Source organism: Phaethon lepturus, unplaced genomic scaffold (assembly GCF_000687285.1).
Source record: "Phaethon lepturus isolate BGI_N335 unplaced genomic scaffold, ASM68728v1 scaffold20547, whole genome shotgun sequence".
In the NCBI taxonomy this organism is placed as follows: domain Eukaryota; kingdom Metazoa; phylum Chordata; class Aves; order Phaethontiformes; family Phaethontidae; genus Phaethon; species Phaethon lepturus.
The window spans coordinates 58,839-67,875 of NW_010554671.1; the positions used below are offsets into that span (position 1 = coordinate 58,839).

The 9,037-nt window shown below is 43.9% G+C and overlaps 1 protein-coding gene across 1 annotated transcript in view; it reads left to right on the plus strand.

Moving 5' to 3' along the window:
* HCN4 (hyperpolarization activated cyclic nucleotide-gated potassium channel 4) overlaps positions 1-9,037 on the plus strand; it is a gene marked incomplete at its 5' end in the record, with an annotated part of 41,628 nt that overhangs the window by 28,011 nt on the left and 4,580 nt on the right.

Consider the following 9,037-nt stretch of genomic DNA (forward strand, 5'->3'; position numbering starts at 1 on the left):
GTAATGTCAGGTGCAACCAGGGATGGGCCAGCTTGACTTTATCTCAAATTCTTCAGTTTTAGGTGGTCAATGCTGCTCAGCTTCCTAGCCTGATGCTCTCTGTTACTCTGTGTACGGGTGAGCAGGGTGTCCTGTGTTTCTTGTCTTCTGCTCTGCGTGCCGCTGCATACATAACTAAAATTAATGGAAAATTCTGAACCAGCATAGAGAACCTCACATGATTCTTCCCCTAGGAGAAATTCCCTTCCACAGACAGCTGCAAAATGTCAACATAAGGTCAGAAGGTGACACAGAGCAACTGGAATAACAGGCCCTTTGGTGCAGAGCTCTGGCATTGTGCTGCCCTCCTTTTGCCATTCTGCTGACCTGAGACGACATCAGTCCCCAGGCAATACGAAAGGCAGAGACCTTCAGAGTCACACATTGAAAACCCTAGTGCTACCCATGTTTCCGTGGCAATCAGTCTTGAGAGCTGCATGTTCTCTCAACTTTACATCCTCTACTGTTGCAAAATAGAATCTTTGTAGCACTTTCCAACCCTGTTGTGCCCAACACCCTCTGGCTGGAATTTCCCGAAAGAGCCTAAGGGAGTTACACACACCTCACGCGTAATGGGCAGATTCCATGGAAATCCGTGTCTTTATAAATAGGCATTTCTTCACCTTCTCCTGAAACGAGCACCACCCAGAAAGAGCAGTGCAGTAGCTGTGTAACAGCGCATGACTTTTTAGGGAAGTCAAGATTACTGCATTCTGCTGAGACTCTCTCTCAAAGCAGAGGGATTATTCTAGAGGACTGAAGTTAAGGAACAGTGGTTCATAAAAGCCACGTATGAACAGAAGCTGGACCATGGGTTTGGTTCTTGTTACGTTCAGCTCATGATCTCTACACGAGATGGAAGCAAAGGGGAGCCTCGTTCCAAGTCAGTGGTGCATTCAGTAACTCCCTTCCACACAGATGACAACATGTCCTTGAGAAGCCCATGCCTCACTGAGTACACAAAATGATTCAGAGGGCTCTATCACCATGCTGGTACCTGGATAAGATCCAATCCAGTATTCCCCCTGTGCAGTGAGGAATCAAGAGAGCAGGGAGAAAAATCTCAGTCCATCCAGTCACAGTGACTGGAGAGATGTTTGCAGGATGACCTCCTATATGAAGGGTTTGGAAAGCATGGTCTAAGCTTGTCTAGGTAAGCAGGGAGACAGGATGAGAACGTAAGACCTCATCCCTTGAAGCAACAGGAGCAATACTGGTTGACTGGAGATGCAGTGAGGCATTCGCTTTGCAGAGCAAATGCAGTTTGAAAGCCTGTAGCTAGGCAGAGGGGAAGGAGAGGGGCAGATGCACCCTGATCTGCGTGGCCCCATCGCTTCTTGCTGGTAGATGGGCAGTGCAGCAGCATGAAGGGCACAGCCCCCCAGGGAGCAGTCAGCTACATTGATCGCTCGGCAAAGAGCATGTTGATGTATCGTTCTAACCTCTGTTCATAATGGGAATTGATATTGGCATCCTGCCTGTGCCATGCATGGCTGGGGAAGAAGTTTCCCAGGTGTTTTGCACTTGCAGAGCTCTTTAAAGACTGGAAGAGATTAGTCTCTGTGAATTGACTAAGGCTGGGATTCTACAAAGATTTGTGTCCCTGCTTAGCTCTGCTCTCTGAGTAACTTCAGACTCTAAAGAACTCCTCAACCTGCAGGATATCACACGCATAACTCTTCACAGGCTCAGGGCCTGAACATTGAGACTCAAGGAAATTAGGCTGATGACTGATTAATGATCATTTTATCACTGATTAAATCTTCCTCTTGTTCTTGACCAAGCTGTAAAATTCTTCGTAGTATTTGTGTGTTGAAATGACTTGTTCATTTCTCCAGTGAGTAATTCTTTGTCTGACAAGCATTTGTGAATCGTCCTAGTTTGTGATGTGTCAGTTAGTTATGTAAGTCACATCATTCTGTTCCTGGCTGGCTTTGAAACTGGCTTTCAGTGACCACTGAAGCTTAAAAGTAGATTTTCACAAGTATTTGCACTTGTAAAACACAACCACTCAAATGTTCATTGAAAGTAAATAGAATAGGGGTCACTAATATTATCAAATCAAAATTCAAAAAATATTTGGGGGCAATTATTTTCCATTGTTCATTGTGCTGTAATAAATACCACAAATGTCTGTCCTAAGGTTGCTTACCATCCGTATCAAGGTCACTGGTGAGAGCTGGAAGCATGCTTAAAGCCAGAGGAAGTTATTTTTTCATTTTCAGGGATTTTTCACTAGTTTGCAGTGCATACATTTTGAACGCCAGTTGCGTATGTTTTGATACAGGAATCCAATTAACCCAGGATTAAAAATGCCTTGCATTTCCTCCAAGCATTGCAGATGCTAAAAAAACCGAAGAAAAGCTAAGACAACACAGTACCAGTCTCTAAATATAATTGTATAATATTATTGCGGTACAAGAGTGTCTGTTCAAGATACAGAGTTAGAAGTTTTAAAAGCTTTGTCATATAAACAAGCCACAAAAATAGCTGTTCCCAAACTTTTTGACGGGGCACCCTATTTGTCAGCTTGTGATCACGCTTCTGCAATTGAAATCCTGTTGGGTTCGCAACCCTGCTTGTCTAGGTCATGACTAATACTCTGGGATCTGCTGCCTCAGAGGAAGGGCTGGCCTGTGTTAGGCTGTTAACTGTGAATGAGAAGAACTGGGATCTGTGCCAAGCTCTGCCACAGATTCCCTGTTTGTCCTTGTCATGCCTTTGCTCTGTGCCTCAGTTCCTCGTCTCTTCTACAGGGAAAATAACACTAACAAAGGTGGAGCTCAGTCTTTGAATGCTTCTTAGCTGCCTACTCCCTTGTGGCAGGTGCTATGTAAGATTGTATGAATAAATGAAACAGGCTGAAATGTGTATAAAAAACCCAGTATGTACTCAGCATAGATTTTACACTGTATCCACATTGTAGTCCCAAACTTGTTCACAGGTGAGTAACCCCCAAAGAGCTGCACATGTGAGATGAGCAAGCAGATTTGGTCCTAAGGCGCTATATATATTTATATATATGTGCTGCTTATTTGAGGCTGCTGATACAGGCACTGGTGATGTAAAGATACAAGTTCCTGTGGCCCAGGTATACAATGCTGGATTGTGTGTGTGCTTTGGCAGAGTGCTTCATTTCAAAATCACATTGAACTCTGCCCAGCTCTTTAAGGAGGTGGAATCTTATTATCCGGGTACTGAGAAAGTGAGAGTATCCGTGGCTGACAAGAGATAACGTAGGTTCTCCTGTGTTGTGTCTTCTCTGGTCACCTGAATAACCCACAAACATAACTGTTTATGAGGAATCGAAGTTCAAATACCACTGTGTGTATTGTCCTGACTTGAAATCCTCCCCCATCATTTCCAACAGTACAACGTGGAGATCTGCATCTGACTTTTCTAGTCAGCAGAAAGAAAAAGGCAGTTAGAGTGTCTCTTCTTCTCCTAAGGTGGCTATCTAAAACGGCTTAGGTGAATCACACCCTGGAAATGCTACCTAGCACAGATAAGCAGGGTAGGGGCTTGGACTTAAGCAGGAATTAAATATTTGAATTTCTTTTTATTTGGGAGTGAAGGCCCAGACTCGATATTTTCTGTTTAGCCTAAGGAAAGATACCAGCAACTCACCAGCCATGAGTGAATGCAAATGACTTCAGCTTAATTAAGGTGAACTGGCAACTCTGTTCACCTGAATGTGAAGTGCCACTTCTCATGCAACTCTAGAAGTAAAATAAAGCCTAAGACACCCCAATAGACGGGACAGAGGGGGGTGGTGATGAGATCCCAGGAGATCCCTTTGACTTTAGGATGAGAGGAAACGGCCTCAAGTTGCGCCAGGGGAGGTTTAGATTGGATATTGGGAAAAATTTCTTTACTGAGAGAATGGTCAAACATTGGAACAGGCTGCCCAGGGAGGGGGTGGAGTCACCATCCTGGAGGTGTTCAAAAAACATGTAGATGCAGCACTTTGGGACATGGTTTAGGGGGCATGGTGGTGTTGGGTTGATGGTTGGACTTGATGATCTTAAAGGTCTTTTCCAACCTTAATGATTCTGTGATTCTACAACTTTGTAAATGACCTTGGTCACATCAGTTTATCCCAACCCATGTCTGCCTTGCAGGATTCAAGTTCTCTGGGAAGTTTGATCTTCGAGGCAGGGATCCCTCGTACTACAAAGGGGTAGTTGGCTAGCTGGGAGGCATTAAGCAGAAGTGTGCGAGCTGGGGGAATCATAGGAGATGCAATATATTTGTGCCCCATCTCCATGTGTCCCCCAAGTTACCAGATTCCTTTTATAGAGAGCCATGTCCACAGCTCTTTTCTGTCTGCATCAAAGTAAAACACCTGTTCAGATAACATTTTACCATTCCAACACCTTTTAAAATAATTTTCAACCCCCTCTTTAATTACATGAAGTAGGACCTGCTTCCCAACCACACCTCTAGACTCGGGGGACTTTCCCTGCCTTGAAGGCAGTCCAGACCACACTGCAAAGCACATGACTGACAGAAAAACAGTGCCACAATGTCCAGAGTCTTCCAGAATCTGTCCCTGTCACAGCTGTCATCTCCAGTAGGGCACTGAGAAATGAGTGCAGGAGCTTTGGCTCCAGACACAAGCATTTCTGCCACTTGAGGAGGCGGCAGCAATTTGGCTTCAGTCTCTAGCGATAAGTAGCAGCCAGGACACCATGCTTCAGGCAGCACAGGGCATCACGGGCACTCCAGAATTACACAATTCTTACACCCTTTCATGGATATTCACAAACAGTTTGCTCTAGATAGCTCTATATATTCAGATTTTTTTTCTGGAAAGCTCTGTATAATGGGCATAACTATGAAGAGTGGAAGGGAAGAGCTTAATTTATTTTAAGTTTTCTTCAATTGGCACGAGATTCATCAGATAACATTATTCACCATGGCATATATCATTTGACCTACAGCAGTTTGGCCCAGTTAAAGGTTGTGTTCTGTCTGTTAAAAGAGATGCCACAATTTGGAAGATATTTATTTGGTTTATGGAAGAGCAAAAGCAATCAGTGGTAGGCCTGAGCTGTACAGGGAGGGAAGACCTCCTCTGCTTGGAAAGATAGGGAATTGTCTATTTTAAATTTTTGAACTCATTATTGTTTGTTAAGATGGTAATAAGGCAGCAGATTCAGCTAACCTCCCCAGTACAATGGGCTCTACACTGGCAAAATTTATTTCCCTTACAATATGGCATTTGGGTTTCCCGCAACAAAACCCCTGTCTACAGGTGTTATTCTACATAGGCTTGCAGAGGACAGAGCAGGGGAAAAGGGGATATTATATATACTTCTAAATGTACCACCAGAGTTCAAATTATATGGCTTTAACAAGAGAGAAACTGCATTATGCAGGTGGGTGTTGCCTTGTACATATCACGGCATAAGAGCACATATATGGCACCTACTGCAGAGCAGCTCATCGAGAACTGCACATCCAGTCTGTCATGTATTTACACAGCCAGGCTCTCAGGAAAGTTAATCTGAATTAGTTTCTCGAGCAGATTTGTTAAGTGAACTGAATTCCTCTGTGGATGCTGTTAGAGTTGATCCAGCTGGCTTTGCTCTGCTCCCAAGAGCTACTTCAGTTCTGAGCAGAAACCTTTACATGACTATGTAAAGTAACATGTAACCTTTACATGTCAATATAGTTCAGTGTAGGTTAACTTACAGTTGAGAGACAGTCAGGTTTGAACAGGAAAACAGCACATACACTGGGAGTTAAGAATTATTTTGAAATCTCTGTTCCAGCTGATTTCCCTGTATACATGGGCTGTAAGACAGTGGCAAGAGCTGGTGCAGCGAGACGTTCCAGCTAACGTAGTCTCAGTGCAGAAGAGCTCCCCGGGGCATAGAAGCAGCTGTGGCAAGCTGCCAGTTATTGGGCATGTCCTGGGCTTCTTTGCCTGCAGTTGCCAGTTGCTGTATTGCCCCTCTGGGGACAATGGCACAGGAGACCAGCTCAGGACACAGGTAACCCACAGGGCAAGGGAGGGCAAGAGACCTGCAGTGAGCTGTGAGTCCTTTGCTGCAACCAGTGATCCAAGCAGGGTGTTTAGTACCCCGTTGTATGAATAATAAGAAGTAAAGACCTGAAAGAAGTAACCATGTGGCAGGGGACAGCCACTTTGACAGCAGGCCAGGGCATAAGCCAGCCTAATAAAGGAAGATTATTTCAAATACATGCAAATTCAGAAGGCAATTTAGTGACCTGAATTCTTAAACTGCTGCCGGTGGTCTTAGACAGAACTGAAAAGAGAAATGAACAGAAAGTCACAGCTAATTTCCCCTGTGTCTGTGCGGAATTTTAACAACAGAAGGCTAATTTTGATTATTTGATAGAAGAATTATTATCAAGTGCTGGCTCCTTTTATGAAATCACATGAGCCTTTCTCCCTGTTCTTCTGTGCACTAGCTACAGTTGAGGAAAATCTGACTTTGCCATTCTTTAAGGGACCCACATCTATTTGCTTAGTTTCCATAATTTTACATACCCCACTCCACTTCAAAGCGCCAGTAGCTTTGCCATGAACATCTTCTAGGCTTTAAATATCTTCCGTTTCCCCCCTGTATTTAGCCTATTGTCACCGTGAGGAAAAGAGGGAGTTTTTTAGACCCCAGAGCACTCCATTGATGATACTTGTTTTTGTCTGACTATGGGAAAAATCATATTGTGTTAGGAGCTCTACAAAGAGCACAAGAAAGTTAGTTGTGCCATGGAGACCTTTTAGTCTAGGTCCTCCTCCATTAGTTGAACTGTCTGTCAGTCCTGTCAGGGGCACATCCAGCCCAAGTGGCTGCTTGGGAGCCACCCAGTCCTCCCTCTGTCAGGTTATCACACCCCACTTGCCCTGCAGGAACCCACGGCAGCTTCTCTCCCCTCTGTAGAAAGGTAAGGGGCCTTGAGCCACCTCAGAGCGAGCAAGGGCGGGGAGTTGGTGCAGGAGGCGGTTGCAGATGCCTTCTGTGCCAGCTCCATGGCATCTCGGTAAGTTTGTATAGTGCTTTTAGGAGAAATGCTTGGGTGGATTGTTTATCCCTTAGACTCTGCTCTCAGCACTTTAATTTATGTGGGATAAACGACATAGGAGGAGAAACTCTGTAACATACAGCCTCAGTGCTTCAGTGATTAGATTGAAGGGGGAACAGGAGTCCCTTTTCCTTTCTCCTAATGAAGCTTCTCACTGGCTTAGCAAGAACACAGGCCTCTTGCGGTTCACCGAGTGTAGCTGTGAGCTGCAGAACATCATTTCAATTAGGGTTACACAGAGCCAAACTAATCAGCCTTTCAGTCCTTTGATTGCTGTCTCTTTTTGCTCTCCTTTTGAGGCAGGTGCAGTGACAATAAATCCAGAGCAGGAAAAACGAATTTGAAACTGTAGCAGTTTCATAAATAAGATAAAGGGAAGAAATAATCTTAGAACCACTGGCCCAAGCAAACTTACTCCTACTGCCTCATTCCACTGTTGGCTTCTGTTTCATGCAAGACCTTAGTCAGACTGGCCAGGAAAATGTCTTTGTCCCAGAACAGTGTGTCTGTTCTCATCTGGTGCTGATTGGAAGGAGGGTTTTCTCCAGAAGGAACTAAAAAGACTTATATTGGTGTGTGAAAACATCATGTAAATCATGCAATTAATTAGAATGGTAGAACCAATTAATTTTTCAGTTTGCTAACCCATTACAATTTTGAAAAATGATTTAGAAAAATTCCTCTCCCCTTCAATCACTGAAAGAATATTTTCAGTAAATTTTTAAAATGTTCTGGAACAGTAATTTGAGATTTTCTTGGCAAAACAGGAAAGAAAAATTTGATCTAATGAAGCAGTTGATAGATTCAAGCTGGGTGCAGCACAACAGTAAAGTGTAGTGTAATTTCACATGAAAACTGAAATGTTCTGTTTTAAAAATGAACAAAATAATCATTCCAAGGTTTTGCTGGAATGATTTTATCAATTTGACACAAATTTAAAGGAGCTTTGATCAAATCGTTTCCAGTAAATAGTATGCATGTTTGGCAAATGTTAGCATATTCTCTGCGTAGTGCTCTGCCAAGGAAACCAGAGTCTGCTGTTCAGCTCTTTCTGTGTCATCAAGAGCTCCGGTTATGAAAACATCAGTCCCCTCAATTCATCCGTGCAGCTCTGATTAACAGCGCTATGGGTTCTCATTTGAATTGAGGGCAGCATTGGAAATTGCAGGCTATTCAAGCACAGACAAGCAAATCAGAAGCCAAAGACAGGTGACATGGAATTAAAAGAGTGAGATGAGGTGTAATGATGGAAACACAGGGCAGTTGCTGGTATTGAGCTTTTCAGAAAGCTGCACTAGCAACATCTGCTGTTTCTCCTTCTTCTACCCCGAGCCATTCCTCCTCAGCCCCATTTTGCTACAGTCTGTTATCAAGAAAGCAAAAGGCGGCTTTTTTGCCTGTCTGCTTTGAACTCAGCGTGCCATCTCCCATCCACATCCTGACCTTGCAGTTGTGCGAAATACCTGCAGATTCCTCATGCTGGGATTTGTACCTTCAACTCCAGAAAGAGAATGATTACAACCCTGCAGTCTGAATCCCTCCTTAACTCAAGTGTGGTGGCCAGATTCAATCTCACCTGTCAATTTTGTTTAGATAGGTTGTTGCTTCTCTCCAGACTTGGAGCAGTTAGTATTTCTGTTTCTTTTTAAGCAGCTCTTTGTGATCTAATTTGTTTGTGAGTGCATATGCGATTCTAGTAGATACCACGTGGAATCTACTCTGCATGTGTGTGCAGCCTGACCCTCTGTGCCATTCACTCCCCTCCACTGCATGTTCCCTGCAAAAATGCTCTTTAAGTTTAAAGGTGACGTTCCTACTCCCTCTGGTGTGCCTGGCTGCATGAATGGCAGGTAGAACCAGATCTGTCTGTGTAGGGGGTATCTGGTGCTGCCTATTCCAGTCCAGTATACAATGAAACGGGTGCTATACACATACCCTACAC